Source organism: Protopterus annectens, chromosome 11.part0 (genome assembly GCF_019279795.1).
Source record: "Protopterus annectens isolate FY-2018-M chromosome 11.part0, PAN1.0, whole genome shotgun sequence".
Classification (NCBI taxonomy): Eukaryota; Metazoa; Chordata; order Ceratodontiformes; family Protopteridae; genus Protopterus; species Protopterus annectens.
This window is the reverse complement of record NC_056745.1, coordinates 234,763,082-234,783,546: the sequence shown is the minus strand read 5'-3', so window position 1 is coordinate 234,783,546 and position 20,465 is coordinate 234,763,082. Positions and strand designations below refer to the sequence as shown.

Below are 20,465 nucleotides of genomic sequence, written 5' to 3'. Positions count from 1 at the left end.
TTTGATGGTAGACGGAGATGAACCTGAGTGGAAAAGTTCGGCTTGAAAGTCTAAAACTGATTGAATGGAAGCAGTGAAAGGATCTATATTCTTTGACTGCGCCCAACGGGAAAAACGTTTCCACTTACTATGATAAATCTTCCGAGTGGAAGATTTATGAGAGGCTATCAAAATATCTCGAACTGAGTGAGATATTAGAGGAAGCCTGGCTAGAGTTGGAATTGGAGAAACCACGCTGTGAGGTTCAGAGAAGGGACGGAGTTGTGCAAGTGACCCGACTGATGGGTCAAGAGGTCTGGAACTGGGTCCAGATGCCAAGGTTGCTCCAACAGATAACGGTGGAGAAATGGGAACCAAACCTGTCGAGGCCAGTAAGGGGCAATGAGGATCATGGAAGCTTTCTGAGCGATGGCTTTCTGTATTAGCTGAGATATCAGTGGGAAGGGAGGAAAAGCATACAGAAGTCCCCGGGGCCAATCGTGTACTAGAGCGTCTCTGCTGGGGTGGCCTGGTTGGGGAAAGAGGGTGAAGAAATCGTTGCACTTGCTGTTTTGGGGAGTAGCGAAAAGGTCGCAGCAAGGCCGGCCCCACTTTCGAAAAACTTTCTCCAACACTGAATTCTTCAGAGACCACTCGTGAGGCATGAGAATAGCTCTGTTCAATTTGTCTGCAATCACATTGGACTTCCCGGGAATGTGCGTTGCTAACAGAAACCACTGAGAAGAAATCGCCCATTGCCACAGTCTGAGTGCCTCTCGACATAGGGGGTAAGATCTGGTTCCGCCTTGTTTGTTGATGTACCACACTACAGACATATTGTCTGTCTGAATTGCTATAGTTCCCTTGGGAAGAGAGCCCTGTAAGGCTTGCAACGCTAGAAGCACTGCTCTCATCTCTAGGACATTTATGTGCAAGTGGCACTCGAAAGGTTGCCACATGCCTTGGACCGTCCTGCCCTGGTAATGCCCCCCCACCCGATCAGGGAGGCATCCGTTGTCACTGTAGCAACCGGAGGAGAAGGGACGAAAGGTCTCCCTAGGAAGAGCTGGGGAGATGTGATCCACCAAGAGAAATGATTCTTGCACGATTGTGTTATCCGAATAGGATGGGACATTGGAAGTCATTGGAAAGACCATCCATTGTAAGATTCTCATATGGAAGCGAGCTAATGGTAGAAGAGGGATGGCCGCTGCCATAATCCCTAAGACCTTCAGGACCAATCTGGTTTTGACTTTGTTGGTCTGCAAGACAAGAGAGACCTGTCTGTGTATGTCTGCTATTCTCTGCTCTGTGAGTCTGGCTGACATGTTGACTGTGTCTAGATTTGCGCCTATGAAGGTAATAACACGACAAGGCGACAAGACAGACTTTTCGTAATTTATTGAAATGCCTAGTGTTTGACATGTGTGAAAAGTGTAGTCTCTGGCAAGAAGCAAAAGATGCTTGGTGGGGGCTGTAAGGAGCCAGTCGTCTAAATACGGAAACACCTGGAATCCTTGTCGTCTCAGATGAGAGGCGACCACTGCCATGCATTTGGTAAACACTCGGGGGGCTGTAGTGAGTCCAAAGGGCAGGGCCCTGAATTGGAAATGACTGGTTCCCAGCCTGAAGTTGAGGTATCTCCTGGAGCATCGACTCATTCTGATGTGATAGTACGCATCCTGGAGATCTACTGAGCACATCCAGTTGTCCCGCCCCAAAAGGGGTAGAATGGACTGCAGCGTGACCATCCGAAACTTTGTTTTCTTGACAAACTTGTTCAAGTTGCTGAGATCCAAAATGGGTCTCCAGTCCCCCGTTTTCTTTGGAACCAAAAAGAATTTGGAGTAGATTCCCGATCCTTGTTGGTCTGCTGGAACTGATTGAATGGCTCTTTTTGCAAGCAGCTTTGAAATTTCTAGTGCTGCTTGCTCCCTTTGACTGGGTGGAACGTCTGGAAGGGATTTTTTGGATTGCTTTGGAATGAAAAAGAATGGGATTCTGTAGCCTTCGGAAATGATAGACTGTACCCACATGTCTTGAGTTAGGGATAGCCAGGCTTCTGGGTACAGAGATAATCTTCCCCCGACTGCCTCCAAAGGTGGACAGTCGGGCAACACCTCAGGGATGCTGAAAGGGCTTGTCGGAAAAGGTTTCTCAACTGCCCTGATTCTGCGGGCCCCCTCTGCCTCTAGGACGGTGTCTACCATTATTCTTCCCCCCTCTGCCTCTAGAGGGGAACCGACTCTGTGCGTCAGGCAAATCTCCCTGAGATTGTTTGCGGAACCACATCTTTCCCCCCTTCTGGCCTTTGGGGTAAGGCCTAGAAGGAGTAGAAAAACGGACTCCGACGGCAGAGAGAGTTTTGCCATCAGTCTCGCACCTAGTCAGGGTTTCCTTCACTTGAGGACCAAAGAGGGATGATCCATCAAAAGGGGAGTTAGTGAAGGACGCCTTGAAAGGGTCCACAAAGTTACATAGCCGCATCCAGGCGTGGCGACGCAAGGCCACACCTGTACCTGCCGCTCTACTCGCTCCATCCGCCGCATATGAAAGGAGGCGCATGGAGGAGTTAGTTATAGAATTAAGGGTCGCCAGCTGAGAGTTCATCCTATCCTGAAAACCCGCAGCTGTTGGGTCCTTTAACATTTCGCTCACTTCTTTGAGCAAATCCCTCTGAAGATGAGTGAAATGACACAGGTAATTCAGCGAGCGCATAGTAAAGGTCACTGACGAGAACATCCGCTTCCCGTACCTGTCCACAGACCTAGACTCCTTGTTAGGAGGATGAACAGGCACCGAAGGATCAGCTAACTCCTTCTTGGTGGCCGCAGCCACCACCATAGCATCAACAGAGACGCCTTTGGTTAAAAATTCTTTGTCCTTGGGGGCAGTTATAAATTTTGATGGTCTCCTGGGGGTGGGTTCCACTGAGTCAGGAGCCGTCCAGGCCTTCTTTACCACCACTTGCATGAGGGGGTCAAAGGGAGGGGACACCCAGGAGGTGGAAGGGCGAGAGCCAAACGCCTCAAGATACACCGATTCATCCTCTGAAGGGTTGAGGGCTGGCCAATTCCCCCTCTGTTTTAAGATTTCAAGGATGTCTGCAAAGGAGACATCTTCAGAGGGGGAACGAGGGGAACCTTCAGAATCCTCTAAATCAGTGTCAGAGGTGACAGACTCAGGGGAGTCAATGTGCTTCCTCTTGCACTGCCTCTTCCTAGGGGGCTCTCCTACCGGGTCAGGAGAGGCCTCGGAAGAGGAGGAGATCCCCACTGAGGATACTTGAGGAGCTGGCTCTCTACGATCCGGGATGAGAGAGTGAGCAGAAATCACCAGAGGCACCGTGGAAGGAGGGGCAGACGGAGCCGACTGTGGAGTTGAACCAGGTTCTAACACGCTCCTCATGACCTCGAAGGCACTCCTGTCAGGCAGAGCCAGAGGTCTCCGCTCCGAAAAGCTGAAAACCTCCCCCGGCACCGACAGTGATGGCTCCGAGGCCGATGTCAGAGCCGAACTCACCAGCGCCGAAGCACCGAGAGGGAGAGCGGGGTCGGACAAGGGTCCGATGCCACTCACTCCCTCGGAGCCGATGAGGGAAGTCCGGCGCCGAGATTCTTCCAAGGAAGATATTGGAGCAGACGACGGCACCGAAGACAACGGTATTGGTTCCGACGCCACCACAGTCTCGGGTCCAAGCCGCCCCGGCTCCGAACTCAAAGGAGTCAGAGGAGGAACATTCTGAGTGATGGGATTAGCCCTCGACTGCTGAGTCGGACTTTGAAGCATCTGGGCCAGTGCCTCGGACTTAAGAAGTCGACTCGCTACCCTCTGAAGGTCATGATCTGATAGTCTCGACGGCCTAGAGGAGTGAGATCTATGGCTCCGTTCAGACAGCAATGGTGATGCTGGAGCCGAATGAACGAAGCTGATAGATGGTGACCGGGACCTTTTTCTGGAGGTCGGTTCCGACAATTTGATCGGAGCCGACTCACCGATGTCTTCCTCGGCTCCGGCCGGAGCCGAGGAAATAGTAGGGACATGAGTTCGAGAGTCATCGGCTCTGGCCGGAGCCGATATTCGAACAGCCTTCGGAGCCCCAGAAGACGACTCAGAGACCGGAGCAGAAGGTCTGGGAGGCTTCGAGGGTTTCCCCGAGGATTGAGTCGGGGGACCCTCAGGCTTCAATAAGCCCCTTAGAATGAGCTTATTTTTACGCTCCTGCAGGACTCTAGGGCTGAAGCCATGGCAAACAGCACGAGTCCTGCAGGTGCAAAGGTCCCAGGCAGTATACACAAAAAGTGTGACCATCTGTCAGAGACATCTTCTGACAGCACGAGTCACACTTCTTAAAGCCTGAGACTTTCGATTCCTTAGACATGCTAAGAAAAGTAGAGTAATCACTCAAGTCACACACACACAGATTACCCTTAAAGTAAAATAAACTAAATTAAACTAAATTAAATTAATTAATTTCCTCAGAAAAAAACCCAAACACTCCAACTACTAGGAAGGGAGGGATGAGGCCTAACAGTTTAAGGGAACAACTCTAAAAGTTCTTGGAAAAACAGTGGGGAACTTGTAAGGGGATGGTAAAAAAAACTACCTAAAAGGGTTTTAAATACAGGAAAAATAACTCAAAGGGGTCTAATTTTTCAAAAGTTTAGTTAGAAACAACTAACCTGACGAGCCGGTTGAAGAGCACCTCGATAGCTATAGCGGCAAACGAGATCTGAGGAGTTACCGCCTAGCATTGTGTGATATAGGGGAGCCTCGAGCCGGTGGAACTAGCTCTCGAGCATTTAGAGTGGCCGAGTCGGAGCCGACGGTCGGCTCCGAACCCATCCAGCAAGAATGAAGGCGAGATAGACAACTTAACATCTTCGGTTATGCAAAATAGCTGTAGACTTTTGATTCTGTGACCCCATCCCTATCATCCAACATGTTATCCTGTATTCCATAACTTGTATGTAAACAATGCTCTGCAACATGGTCCACAGTGAATAGTTATGTTTAAATTCTGTCTGTAAAGTAGGGAAGGTATCCATTCTGCAAAACATAAATGTTATGCATGCCTATAGTAAAACACAAGGGCATGCTTTCCAACTGGAATGCATTCACAGGCACCAAAGAAATTTGCTGAGGGAGGGTGAGTAATGTACTGAGTTACTTATTAGTGAAAAGTATGCTGCTACGGTAACTTAGGGAGAGCGTCAGTTTCAGGAATGCCAGAGTCTTGCAGGTATTGCTGTGCCTTTAAACAACTTTTACATGTCCAGTATGTGCTGAAATGAATTACTATCAATGGTTATTTTAGATATAGTTTGTGTTGCTGCTATTACAATAACACTACAATGATGGATGTCATCATTCGAAAAACCTGAAGAATATATTAATGATCAGGGCCTAAATCATAACAGTTCACATTAATGCAAAGCTAATGAACACAAATATGTAGTTCAATAACTCCCCTCCCTCACCCAGTGAGGTGTGTGGTGCCTCCAAATGTAACACTTGGAAAAGGTAAGAAAGGTCTGGAAATCTCCACTACATTATACCATCTTACGTGTCTTATAGAAAGGTGCTATAATACATGTCACAGTTTTATATGTATGTACTATGCCAGTGACCACAAGTGCCTTTTTAAACTTAAACATGCATCTCAAACATATCTGACAAGTTTAGAAACCTCAATGACTGGTCTGATGACGGACAGAAACTGTGAAATGATGACTTCCTTGGACCCAGATGCTATACCCTCTTTTACGTTGCTCAAAATGCAATTATTTTCTTACTGCCATAGCCACATGATGGTCGAATGCCAAGTTACTGTCTACAAGCACCTGCAAATCCCCGACTACTGGGTCTATTCTTCAGAAGAAAAAACTTGCTTCCCACATCTCTCCATCGTCCTGGAATCTTTATTAGGAGGATGGATAGTGAAACTCTTCTTCAAAAGTTCCTTTTGGTCACCGCCACCATGAACATAGCATCTACTACAACCCCTTTTGTCCACAAGACCTTTTCGAATGGGGCAGTAATTATTTTGTTCAGTCTCTGGGGAACAGGCTCAATGGAGTACAGGGTCTTCCATGCCTGCCAAGAGATCAAACGTAGAAGGAAGATTGGTGAGAACCAAAGGCCTCCAGGTACACCGACATCTCAGTTGAAAGATTACTGGACTGCCAGCCACCTCTCTATTTTAGCACTTCCAGAATCTCCCTGAAGGAAACTTCCTCAGGAGGTGACCGTGGGAATCCTTCTCCCTCACTGAGATCAGTGTCTTCAGTGGCAGACTCTTCTGTGAAGTCCAAATGCTTCTTCCTGCAAAGTCTCTTACAAGGGACCTCCACAGTGGGGTACTCTGGGGAGGTATCAGAAGAGACAGGGGCACCCCGCTGGGTATCCTGGGGTCTGAGGTCCCACTGTCCCAGTGGAATGTCCTGGTCAGAAGAGGTGTGCAGGAATCTTGACGGGACTGAGGAGCCAATGGGGCAGATGATCTTTTAGATGCAGTGGCAGCTGTAGCCTTCTCCAAAGCCCCAAAAGCTAACTGTTCCTAAGTGGAGGAGGATTCTGGCTCCAGCAAGCATTGCTTGCAGGTCAAAGTCTCCTCCAGCCCAGAAAACAGCTCGCCCGGGGTAGAAGCTGGAGTCGAGCTCACCTGCCCAGAATCCCCGAGATGTACTGACTGCACTGATAGCCTCGGAGTCGAGTGCACTTGAGGAGTACGAGGTTCACTATGGCTCTGGGAGCTCTCTCCAGCTCTGAAAAGGCCAATGAGCTCACAGCAAAGGCCTGATCCCAAGAGAGACGTCTTTGGATCCAACCTGAAAAGGCACCGGGTGTATCGCATCTCAGGGCTCCGAAGCTTGCTCCAAAGTCTGAGAAGGAGTCGGGGGGAGTAGTAGACTTGGACAGCCCTGCAACTGTGTGGGTCGAGGCCAAGAGAGACGTAGTAATGCCCTGTGCTCATAGGATCTTCTGGACCAAATGAGCCACGTCATCCTCAGTAAATCTCCTAGTTGAACAGGAAAAGGATGTAGATGGGGATTTCGGCCTAGACAAAAAGGGAGATGATACACTAGAAGGAATTGGATCAATGGTAGGAGAGTACCTTGTCCTCAGAATTGCTATAATTGGCTTGAAGGGGCTTTTGTTAAGATCCAATACCAACCAATTCAATCTATCCTTAACAGAGAGAGTCGGAACTGAAGATACCGGATCCAGCTTGGTGGTGGTCGGTGCCGAAGGCTCTGATTGAGACATGGGTTCAATAATTTTTGAGTTCTTAGTTTTTGTCTCCGATTAATCTGATGGAGCCAAGAAAGGTCTCTTCTTTCCCTTGTCACTGATTTTCAAAGACAGGGAAGAAGCAGGGCTTGAATGAGCTGATTTTGACTTGGGAGTCAAGGACTGGATTTACTTCCAGAAATGGCCTCTTCAAAACCTGAGGAAAGCATTTCCCTTAAAATGAGTTTGTTTTTTCTTTCAACCAATGCTCTATGGTTAAAGGAAGGAGGCCCTAAACAGTAGACGTGCAAGTCGGTAAAGGGCCATTTTATGTCCACACTTTGTGCATTTTTTAAACCCTGTAGGCTTATCCTGTTTATCCGCCATGAGTATCACAAAAACAACTCAGATAATAAGCAACAGCAATCACTCAACACACCACACACTACCAAAAAATCAGAAAAGAGAGAAATAGAGGAAAGATTTTTTTTTTGACAGAAAGGAAGGAAAAGGGGAAAAAACTACTAACGATAGTAGTTAAGGCTAACTAAAAGGCAATAAGAGAGGGGAGTAACCTATGAAAAAAAACAATTACTGAAGAAACAACGAGAGAGAGACAGTAACATAACAAAAATGAGGTTACAGTAGAAAAATGGATTTTAAGAACAAGGGGAGATAGCAAATGATAAAAATAAAAGAATGAGTTAAGTTAGGCAATTACAGAGAGCAAAAAGAATATAAAATTAACCTGACAATCCAAGAGCTCAATGGAAGGACCATGTCTTTGCAAAGCGGCAAACAAGATCTGAGCTAACAGGGATAGATGCACTGTGGGTAAGGGAAGGTATTCAAGAGCTTATTTGGTTGCCACGAGCTTAGTAACAGCGAGTCAGAACTGATGGATCAGATCCAGAATTCATATTTGAGGACGAGATGAAAAATTGACAATATCAGATACAATGTTACTGCCCTGAATACACCTAAATGTAAACACAAAAGTTATTTTATACCCAACAGTGTACCCCCTCCTGAGTGCTTTTCAAATAATATGTGAAAAACAATCGTATGAAATGTTTAATACAAATAACCAACATAAATATTATAATTTATGTAAGAACAAAAATCTGGCTTTGAAAAAAAAAATGAAATTATTATTAAATAAATAAAGTTGGGGCTATAGTGGTAATGGATAAAATGTTATATAATGACAGAATGATGCTGTTGTTAAGTGATGATAGTACTTTTAAAGTCGTAGATACAAGCTTTGTTCAACAGTTGATTTTTACTTGCAAGTCACATTCATATGATATGCAACTTACACACTTACTTTGGATGAATGTATGTCTATGGAAGTGACGCATCCTGTTATACTTGTTACTTCTGGTCATCCCAATATCCATAAAGATCTAGCTAAGCCCCCATTAAGAACAATTGTTTCAGGCTCTGGGTGGGTGATACAGTTTATGCCTATTTTCTGGAAAAAACTTGAAACCATTTCTGAAGTTTGTTAAAAGATACATTAAAGACACAAGAGATGTTATTATGCAATTACATAAATGGCAACTAAATAATGAAGATGAATCTGTAACAGATACATTAAAACAAATAGTGTTTGTATACTATATGTAAACTACTTATTTACTGTCGTACCTAACGATTATGGAGTTAAAGCTGTTAGCCACCATCTATGTATGTACACAGACAAGAGTAGCACTCAAGCAGAAGCTCTCTGTGCTGTATTAGAACTAGTACTATGTAATAATGTATTTTTGTACAATAAAATCCTATACCGTCAGGTGAAAGGAGTGGCGGTCGGTACAGCTGTTGCCAACACTTTGCTAACCTTGCACTTTCCATCTGGGAAGATGAGAATATATTCTCTTACACTAGTGATTTTGTTAGAAAGAAAGTTTTTTAAGCGCTTTGTGATTGATGTTTTTTAGTGTGGCAGGGCAGTATTGAAACCTTAGAATCGTTTTTTTTACATACATTGATTCTACTACTACCTTCTTGAAGTTTAAACCTACTTATTCAAAATCAGACAAACTTTTTGGATATTAATGTATATATTAAAGAGGATACAATAGGCACCAGAATCTATAGAAAAGAAGTTCAAATTGCTAGATATTTTCATTGCACAATGCCTTTGTATATGTGGAGAGTGCATACTAGTGTTTAGTCAGTTCCTTAGAGCCAGTCGGCAAAACACAGGTATATCTGACTGTATCAAACAGCTAGATGAGATGGTTACAGAGTTTAAAGATAGGGGCTATAGTGTTAAACAGTTAGAAGAAAATAAAAAAAAAGTGTAGAGTGAAAGAGATGGCCTAGCTAGACCATATCTCTCAGATATAGAAGAAAGCCCAACTAATGGTACTATAGTACTTCCAGAAATAAATTTACATATATTATGCAATATAATGCACATACTAATAGGGTTAAACAATCTATAAGATAAAATTGGTCTATACTATGTACATCTGACGAGGTTAAAGAAAAAAGAAGTTATGTACTCACCATAACGTTCCATCTGAGTAGGTAACTTCATTTGTCAGCAACCTGTGGGTATCGGATCTGTCCTGGATACGAGCCAGCAACTTTCCAGTCTAGAGATCTGAGCTCCAAGCTCCTCCCCCTTACCCATAATACTCTGTTACCTCCCTCCAGTCCTCAGATCGAGTCTGCCCAATTATTAGACAACATCCAGACAAACAATACCTGAATATCCTAACCGGATGCATAACAGAACTAAAACATTCTATCATTCAGGTAACGAAAAAACAGGTTAGGGGGAAGGAGGGGGGGGGGTCGGTTGCTGACAAATTAAGTCACCTACTCAGATGGAACATTATGGTGAGTACATAACTTCTTTATCTGAAGTAGTTAACTTTATTTGATCAGCAACCTGTGGGACAGAGCCTCCAGCTACCAAAAAACTTGGGAGGCCCTCAAGGAAGAATATTCCGGAGCACTGCAGAGCCAAAGGCTGCCCTCCCTCTGGATATCAGATCTAGTTTATGGTGCAAAATGAAGGTATGAGAAGAAGCCCAAGTAGCCGCAGAACAGATGTCATCCAAGGGAACTCTTGACCAAAACGCGGCAGAGGTAGCCATAGAACAGGTACAGTGAGCATGAACCCGCAAGGGCTCCAGCCGACCAGAAATTTTGTACGTAAGCAAGATGCAGTGGGATATCCATCTAGCTAGAGTCACCTTTGTAACTGGTTTACCCAAGGATGGCTTACGCAAACGAAAAGAAAAGCTGCTCCGACTTGCAAGAGGCATCCGTCCTGTGCAAGTAAAAGCGTAATTGTCTATGCACATCTAACGAATGCAGTCTGTACTCCCCTTTGTTCTGATAGTTAGGGAAGAAAACAGGCAAATTAATGAATTGGTTGATATTAGCCTCGGAAGCCACTTTAGTTAAGAAGGAAGGATTAGTCCTGAGAGATACTCTGTCCTTATGGAAGACCAGATATGGGGGTTTAGTACAAAGGGCCTGAAGTTCAGATACCCTTCTAGCCGAGGTAATAGCAATTAAGAAGGTAGTTTTCCAAGATAAGAACTTTAAGTCAACAGAAGCTGCAGGCTCAAAAGGTGGACCAGTTAGAGCCTGAAGAACTAAGTTTAGGTCCCATGGAGGAACCGCATTCTTGACAGGAAGTCCTAAAAGAAAGGTGTCCTTTAAGAAAGTCTTACAGATCTTAGTGGAAGCCAAGGGCCCAAGATTGTCCCCGATGTGGAAGTGGGAAATGGCCGCCATCTGAACCTTCACAGTAGAAGAACTGTCCCCTTGAAGGAAAATGTGAGATAGAAATTCAAGTACTGCTGGAATGGGAGCCATAAAAGGGTCCAAATCCCTATGTCGGGCTCAGATGGAAAAACTTTTCCATTTACTATTGTAGACCTTCCTGGTAGAAGGCTTATGCGCCGCCACCAGGATGGATTTAACAGGAGATGAGATACCGGAAGTCCTAACCACTAACGGAACTGGATCAACCAAGCTGTGAGCTTGAGGTTGTCCAGATTCGGAGTTTTCAATCCCGAAGGATGAAAAATCAGATCCGGAATGGGATCCGAGATCCAGGGAGGAGCTATGAGGTGAGACCGTAGGTACAGGAACCAGGTTTGATGAGGCCAGAATGGGGCTATGAGGGTCAACTTGCTCCCCAACCGACAGGCTTTCTGCAGGAATTTTGTCATTAACGGGAGAGGAGGAAAAGCATAAATAAGACCGGATGGCCAAGCATGAACTAGAGCATCTCTGGGGCTCTCCCCTGGCGGGGGAATTAGAGCAAAAAAACTCGCTGCACTTTGCATTCGAAGGCGATGCGAAGAGATCGCAGCAAGGTTGGCCCCATCTGAGGAAGATCTGTTTCGCTACTAAGGGGTTCAGAGACCGCTCGTAAGGTGAGAGGATAGTTCGACTCAGCTTGTCCACTACAATGTTGGACCGACCCAGAATTTGCGTTGCTAGCAGAAAACAGTTGGTGGATATCGCCCACTCCCACACTCTCATGGCCTCTCGACAAAGAGAGTAAGACCTGGTCCCCCACTGTTTGTTGATGTACCAGACCACCGACATGTTGTCTGTCTGAATTGCAATTGTCCCCGGAGGAAGAAGGGCATGGAGTGCCTGCAATGCTAGAAGCACTGCCCTCATCTCCAGAACACTGATATGCAGAATGGTCTCTATTGGAGTCCACTTGCCTTGGACAGTTCTGCCCATGCAATGCCCCGCCCCCCCACCCCCCCCCCCCCACCCCAGGCGAGAAGTGTCCATGGTCACCGTGGCTTGAGGTTGAGGCATCAAAAACGGTCGCCCTTCCCGAAGCTCTCGGGAATGGAGCCACCAAAGTAGGGAGTCCCTGCAAACTCTGCTGAGAGGAATCGGGGAGTCCAACGGATGTCGAAGGATGGACCACTGGACCTGTAAGGTCTATTGAAGAACCCTCATGTTCAAGCGGGCTAGTGGTGAAAGGTTGATAGCAGCTGCCATTGACCCTAGGGCTCTCAGGACTAATTCCGCTGGTGGGGTCAGAGATTGTAGAAGTGCTAATACATGGAGAGTTAAGGTGCGGAGCCTGTCTGCTGTCAAAAAGGCCTTGGACTGGTGTGTGTCTATTCTGGCCACTATGAAATCCAGGACCTGAACAGGGTGAAGGGATGATTTTTTGTAATTTATGGTGATCCCCAACTGACGGGCCAAGAGTAGGAAGCAATCCCTGGCTGAGCATAGTAGATGCCTGGTGGGAGCGGCGAGGAGCCAGTCGTCCAGGTACGGAAAGACCTGTATTCCCTGAAGTCTCAGGTGGGCCGCTACAACTGCCATGACCTTGGTGAACACCCTGGGGGCTGTGGTGAGGCCAAAAGGGAGGACCCTAAACTGATAATGACTGGCCCCCCAGTCAAAAGCGAAGAAACCTCTTGATCGCCTGTCGATGAGAATGTCATAGTATGCATCCTTGAGGTCTATGGAGCACATCCAGTCATTCTCCTGCAGTAGGGAGAGAATAGATTGAAGAGTGACCATCCGAAATTTCTCCTTGGCAATGAACAGGTTGAATGTTGACAGGTCGAGAATTGGTCTTAAGTCCCCCATCTTTTTTGGCACCAAAAAGCACCTGTAGTAATTGCCTGACCCGGACTGTCCTGGGGGGACGTGCTGGATGGCCTTTTTTCTTAGCAGCTTCTTTATTTCTGAAGCCGCTGCTTTCCTCTGACTGGGTGGGACATCGGGGAGGCGCCTCAACCAAGGGGGGAGATTTATGTAACCTCTGGATATTATTCGGAGCACCCAGTGATCTGTAGTGATGGACTCCCAATATGCTAGATGTTCCGAGAAACACCCCCCCGACTGCTTCCAGACAGGAGCAGTTGGGTAACCCCTCAGGGTTGCTGCGCGGGTCGGTCGGAGAAAGGTTCCCTCAACCCAAAATTCTTTGGCCCCCTCTGCCTCTGGGCCGGCGTCCACCTTGTCATCCCCTGCCTCTGAAGGACGAAGGGTCCGGAGCGAAACGGGACTGCTGAGACTTCCGGAACCACATCTTCTTTTGTCCTCTCTGGTTCCTGGAAAAGGACCTTTGAGGAGATGAGAAGCGGATTCCGACAGCAGATAGCGTTTTCCCATCTTTCTCGCTCTGGAGCAGAGTATTGCGGACGGTCTTGCCAAACAGCGTAGAACCGTCAAAGGAAGCGTTCGCGAAGGACACCTTGAAGGATTCCGCAAAGTCGGAGCCAGACATGACGCCATAAGGCGATACCTGCTCCACTGGCTCTAGCCGCCCCCTCCATGGCATGGGAGAGAAGCCGCATAGAAGTGTTGGGTATCGATTTTAGAGTGGCCATGCGAGCAGAGAAAGTTTGTTCTCGGCCGCCATGGACTCCTGGGGAGACCCAGTGTACTCTTTTATAAGATCCCGCTGAAGCCTAATCACGTGTGCCAAGTAATTCAGTGCCCTTATGGAAAAGGTGGCTGAAGCAAACATCCGCTTTCCGATGCGATCCATTGTCCGAGACTCCTTGTTGGGAGGATGAACCAAGGAACTTTCCTGCGCCAGTTCCTTCTTGGTGGCAGCCGCCACCACCATGGCATCTACCGGGGAACCTTTACTCCACGCTGGCTTGTCTGTCGGGGGGCTAAGGATTTTATCTGGTCTCCTAGGGACTGGCTCCACAGTATCCGGCTCCTTCCATGCCCTGGTAGTAATTAAGTCTACCAGGGGGTCGGCCGGAGGGGACACCTAAGAGGCAGACGGGCCTGCGTCAAACGCCTCCAGAAACACTGACTCATCCGAGGAAGGCTTCTGGGCTGACCACTCCCCTCTAATGCGCAGCATCTCCATAATGTGTCCAAAGGAGACGTCCTCGGGGGGGGGTGAATTGGGGGAACCTTCCCCTTCCTCCAAGTCAGTGTCTTCCATGAGGGACTCAGGGGAGTCCAAGTGCCTCCTCTTACACTTTCATTTGTGAGGGACCTCCTCGGCGGGACTGTCCAAGGAGGGCTCACCAACGGGGTCATGCTCCTCTGCAGGAACTAGCTGGGGAGTAGACGCAGGCTGTCCCTGAGGCCAGATGATGGAAGACAGGCCCATCTGTAAGGGAATGGCGGGTGGATCCGTAGCACGAACCGGGGACCTCGAACCCTTCGAGAGCACTCTCTCCACCACTTCGAAAACCAAAAGTGAACCACTCTCCCTGGGATCCGAGAGCAGCCCCCTCGAATCTGACGTGTGGACCGGAGCCGAAGCGAACGGACCCAAAAGGGAAGTGTGGCATCGGAGCCGAAGGCACACTTACCCTTGCGGATCTGAATCTCAGCTCCCGGCCCCGAGAGCTAGGATCTGTAAAATGACCCGATAAACTCGAGGGTAAGGATGGCATCGAAGCAGCGATTACTATCGGCGCCGATTCTCCGGCTCCGAGGCTACTTGGATCCGACAGCTCCAAAACCCGATAATGGATCAGAGAAGGAGCAATGGGGGCAAAGAAGGGGGCCGAGCTCCCCCCCCCAGAGGGGGGGGGGAGGCAAGAGCACTCCCATCTGCATCTTGGCCTGAAGGAAGCGACGCATCATCCGGTCCATGTCTGCATTGGAAAGACTCCTCGCACACCTAGAAGAGGTCACTGAGGCCGGCCGGGAAGGCCGCCTGGACAACCTCGAAGGTGACCAGGACTCCTCCTCCGGCTCGAGAGAGAAACTTGGGGAATGGAGCCGAGAGGGGGAGGACCCGGGGACCTTCAAGGGGGAACGGAGCTGCTTAGCCGGCGGGGCCAAAGGGGCTGAGTCGGCCCACCGCTTGTGGCTCTTCTGCCTTTCTCTGTCTCTCTCTTTCTCCCTCTCTCTATGCCTCTTCTCTTTTTTAGCAGAGTCCCTCTCTCCCTGGGATACAGTGGGAGGTTGCGTCCCAGCCAGGGGAGGAGGAACTGATGGCTGAACAGCCGCAGCTGCGACTGGCGCCACTGAAGGACAGGAGGAAGAAGTAGAATCCGCAGGTAAGAGACCAGCTAGGATTAACTTGTTCCTCCTGTCTCTCAGAGCCCGGGGGTTAAAGACAGCACAAACCTGGCAGCCTGATGTTAAATGTGCGACCCCCAGGCAAAGAACGCACTGAGTGTGGCCATCGGCTGGGGACAGCTTATGACCACACTCAGAGCATCTGGAAAAAATGGCCTTAGGGCCTTCGGCCATGACAAACACAAGCACACTCCCTAACACACAGATAAGAGGAAGGGGAATACACTAAACTTAAACTAAACTGAATTAAACTAAATGAAACTACCCAAGGGATCTAAAACGCGCACACACACACACTTACACTGCAATTTAAGGTGAAAATTTTAGAGTAATTTCCTACACTTTCTCTTACCTAACAGCCAAGAGCTCATCAATCGTACTTATAGAAGCCGCGGCAAACGAGATCTGAGGACTGGAGGGAGGTAGCAGGGTATTATGGGTAAATGGGAGGAGCTTGGAGCTCGGATCTCTAGCTTGGAAAGCTGCCGGCTCAGATCCAGGACGGATCCGATACCCACAGGTTGCTGATCAAATGAAGTGAACTACTTCAGATTTGTAGGTTCATCACCTAGTTTTACATTTAGCAAATATAGAAATCTGAAATAACTCCGATATAAAGACCTACAAATGTGCTTTAAGAATGCTATGATTAAAACAAAAAATACTGTGCCTTGCTATGATTGCCAATTTTGTCGCTACATAAATAACAGTAATGTTTTTGTACACCCTAATACAAGTAAGACATTTTATTTTCATACGTTTGCCACTTGTAAAACCACGAATGTGGTTTACTTAGCCACCTGTGAAAAATGTACTTCATTTTACATTGGAAAAACCAACAGGATGTTGAAAGAAAAGATAGCCCAACACCCTACCTAACATACATAGGGAGGTGGAAAGTAATGCCTTAGCTAAACATATTATGCATTCAGATAAAACGCACAGTTTTATATTTAGGGTTATAAAAAACACTGAAGGAAGTATTAGAGGAGGGTATATTGTGCTGAATACTGAGACTGTTGAATACAGATGGATTAATTACTTTCAAGCAGATGTGCCCCCTGGGCTGAATGATACTGTGAGTTTAAAGCCTGTTCTTAAGAGGTCTCTTTTTCCATGAAACAAGCACTCAATTGTTTATTTTAATTATTTTATTGTTGCTGCACTTCTATTGGTCTGAATTTGTTCATGTGGTGTATACATATGAAAGTGTGTTTCAGTATGATTTTAAGCACTAAAGAGTTTTACCTTGAAAGCTTTGCTATTAAACTTATTTTTATATCACTTTGTGAGTTCCTTTCGCTTTTTACTGTTGGATTGCTTTGTTAGGAACTCCATATTGGGTGTTTACCATTTTTTTTTTGTTTTTTTTTTTCGTTTTGCTGTGATTGTGTGTGTGTGTGTGTGTGTGTGTGTGTGTGTGTGTGTGTGTGTGTGTGTGTGTGTGTGTGTGTGTGTGTGAGATCAGCCTGCTTTCTGGCAGGAAAACAAGTGACCTGTACATTTTTCCCCATGCAAGTGCGACCTCAGAGTTGGTATATCTATATATCTATATATATATATATATATATATATATATATATATATATATATATATATAATGTTGAACAGCATTACTCTAAACATATAAAGCCAAAATCAACTTTGGAGGAAAAACTCACCTGATATTCTATGCAGAGGGGCAAGCGCCTGCACCCACACACATCCCTGGTTTATAACACCCACTTCCAACATCGAACTACAGTGGGGAAAGGGGGGAAACACTAATCCCTGCTGTAGCACCGACTCACTGGCATTTTCAGTTTGAGGGCAATGCCTTATGGTATGAATGTAACCCAAATTTTCTTAATGCCACTACAATCCAGGTTATATATTGTAAAAACATAGCTCTTGTCCTAGATTCTTTTTTATTCAAAATTGAGTCATTACGACCATGTTGTGCGATTCTTCAAAACTGTACCTCTCAAATGTAAGAGTAGATAAAACCTTTTCAGTAGCATCTTCTGAATAATTTCAAGTTCTAAAGTCAACTTTCATTAATTCTATTTCTCTCATAAATTCATCATACTCAGTAATACACCTACATACCTGGTACATCTAATCATGCATAATATTCTTTAAACGTTTTAAGAACATACTGTTAAAATGCAATAATGATGCTGCTAACATTCTTCTGAATTTTCTTTCCCCTCACTGTCCTTGCATAGCATAACTCTCAACCTCTGAACATTAAAAATCATAACACTACCCTTTAAAAATAATAGCAGTAGGCCCAAAGAAAGAGCTCTTTTTTACACACACACACAAACATATATGTATATATATATATATATATATATATATATATATGTATATATATAGATATATATATATATATATATGTATATATATGTATATATATATATATTTATATATATATATATATATATATATATATATATATATATACACACATATATATATATATATACATACACACACATACATACACACAAAATTTTTTTTTGGGATCAGACTGTCTTTGGATGCTAGATCCCACATAATTAATGATAAGGAATATTTGCATAAGTTTATTTCAGTTATTTAATAATGTACAATCCCATGAATAGGTCTATCTTTATCAGAAAAAGAAATCAGTACATATTGGAGGAAAAAGACAAAATCTGCGGTCAAAACGAATAGCGCTATGCCTAAATCATAGCAGTTAAGAGATATGTTATGTACTAATAAATCTAAATACCTTACTGCACTTTTACTGCATACACTAGAAAAACACTTAAAACCCATAGTTTCTTCCAAGCTTTTTAAGTTACATTCAAAGCCATCCCATACAAGAATGTGAGCTATAAGTCACAAATCATATGAAACTTGATTACATACACTACAAATAAATAAAATTTTCTTCCCAACAGCTCATAAATTAGCAATACTCGATGTTAAATTAATATCCAATTGCCATAAAATGTATACTATGAATATTTTAATAAAGGCCCTTAAGCTAATTCTTAAATAGTACTACCGATACTTTCAGAATAAAATACTTTTTCACCAACAACTGCCCATAGAAGTTTTCCAATAATCAATCTTTAATCCACCTCCCCACTTTATACACATTTCTACTACAAATTTTGTAAACAACCATGTACAAAGCACTAAGTGCTCAAAATCTTAGAATGTTGCATGCTCAGAAAGTCATTCATCCAAAACTGTAGACCTAATAAGAAAAAATTATCAGCTATGTCTGACAAGACCGCATTGTTGTAAACCCTAGCTAACCAATATTCTCTAGAGGATTCTTAAAAAACTTCATCCACAGTACCGACTTAAAGCAGAATTACTGAGGTCTCCCTTAGGACTAAGTCTTAATACAGACAAACTATTTCCACTCATGTTCACTTCCCTTCATTAGGGTCAAATTAAACATCAGACTGAATGAATTACTAATCTCCAGCTTTCGACTCTCTAATGATGCTATATCACCCAGGTCACAGCCCTTGTTTTTAAACCTATCCTTCTATGTATGTATGTATGTATGTATGTGTGTGTATATATATATATATATATATATATATATATAAAATGGTCAAGTGAGGCGCTCAAAGTCACACAGTAAGCAATCAGACGTGAAAGGAATCAACTGTTTTTCTGCATTTATTCTGTTTTTGCACTTGTTTCTCAGTTTGTTACTTTTAAAATCTGTAACTGTTGCAAATTGTTTGTGTAGGCTGTGATAGCCGATTTATAGCATTTATAAGTGTTTACTGTATCTGTTTCTGCTTGTTTTCTGAAAAAATAACAAAAAAAACAAAAAAAACATCTCTTGTTTTCCCGCCTTACTAAGCTAGAATAGTCCAGTTTCAGAGCTTGCTGATCCCTGGGCTTTGTTTGCAGTTCCTGTTACTGAATCTTTACCTAATTTGGAACAGAGGAAGTTCCCTTGCTTACCAGTGGGAGTGGGAAGCATTGAGCTGCCTGTTGGTCCAGTTTTGTGAGGTTTCAGCCAGCAACTTGTAGTTTATTGGTCGTTTTGGGCCAGTTCCTAGCTTCTTTCAGCCCCCTGATATAAAAAACGCTAAACGCGCGTTTTTGACTTGTACCTACTCAGCACAGATCCTCGTGGTGGCCAGCAGAGTAATCCAAGCTTCAGAGAGCTAAAAAAGCGACTTTACCTGATTTAAGTATAATTTTTGTGGCTTTCCACTTCTATTTATCTAGCAACTGTATTTCGCCTGCTTGCTGATACATTGTTACTGTTTTTCTGCATTTATTCTGTTTTTGCACTTGTTTCTCAGTTTGTTACTTTTAAAATCTGTAACTGTTGCAAATTGTTTGTGTAGGCTGTGATAGCCGATTTATAGCATTTATAAGTGTTTACTGTATCTGTTTCTGCTTGTTTTCTGAAAAAAAAAAAAAAAAAAAAACATCTCTTGTTTTCCCGCCTTACTAAGCTAGAATAGTCCAGTTTCAGAGCTTGCTGATCCCTGGGCTTTGTTTGCAGTTCCTGTTACTGAATCTTTACCTAATTTGGAACAGAGGAAGTTCCCTTGCTTACCAGTGGGAGTGGGAAGCATTGAGCTGCCTGTTGGTCCAGTTTTATGAGGTTTCAGCCAGCAACTTGTAGTTTATTGGTCGTTTTGGGCCAGTTCCTAGCTTCTTTCAGCCCCCTGATATAAAAAAAGCTAAACGCGCGTTTTTTGGCTTGTACCTACTCAGCACAGATCCTCGTGGTGGCCAGCAGAGTAATCCAAGCTTCAGAGAGCTAAAAAAGCGACTTTACCTGATTTAAGTATAATTTTTGTGGCTTTCCACTTCTATTTATCTAGCAACTGTATTTCGCCTGCTTGCTGATACATTGTTACTGTTTTTCTGCATTTATTCTGTTTTGCACTTGTTTCTCAGTTTGTTACTTTTAAAATCTGTAACTGTTGCAAATTGTTTGTGTAGGCTGTGATAGCGATTTATAGCTTTATAAGTGTTTACTGTATCTGTTTCTGCTTGTTTTCTGAAAAAAAAAAAAAAAACATCTCTTGTTTTCCCGCCTTACTAAGCTAGAATAGTCCAGTTTCAGAGCTTGCTGATCCCTGGGCTTTGTTTGCAGTTCCTGTTACTGAATCTTTACCTAATTTGGAACAGAGGAAGTTCCCTTGCTTACCAGTGGGAGTGGGAAGCATTGAGCTGCCTGTTGGTCCAGTTTTGTGAGGTTTCAGCCAGCAACTTGTAGTTTATTGGTCGTTTTG

General features: G+C 44.8%; 1 protein-coding gene across 2 annotated transcripts in view; it reads right to left on the bottom strand.

The window, feature by feature from the left end:
• INTS13 (integrator complex subunit 13) overlaps positions 1–20,465 on the bottom strand; it is a 629,493-nt gene that overhangs the window by 533,830 nt on the left and 75,198 nt on the right. The gene's annotated exons all lie outside the window — the stretch shown is intronic.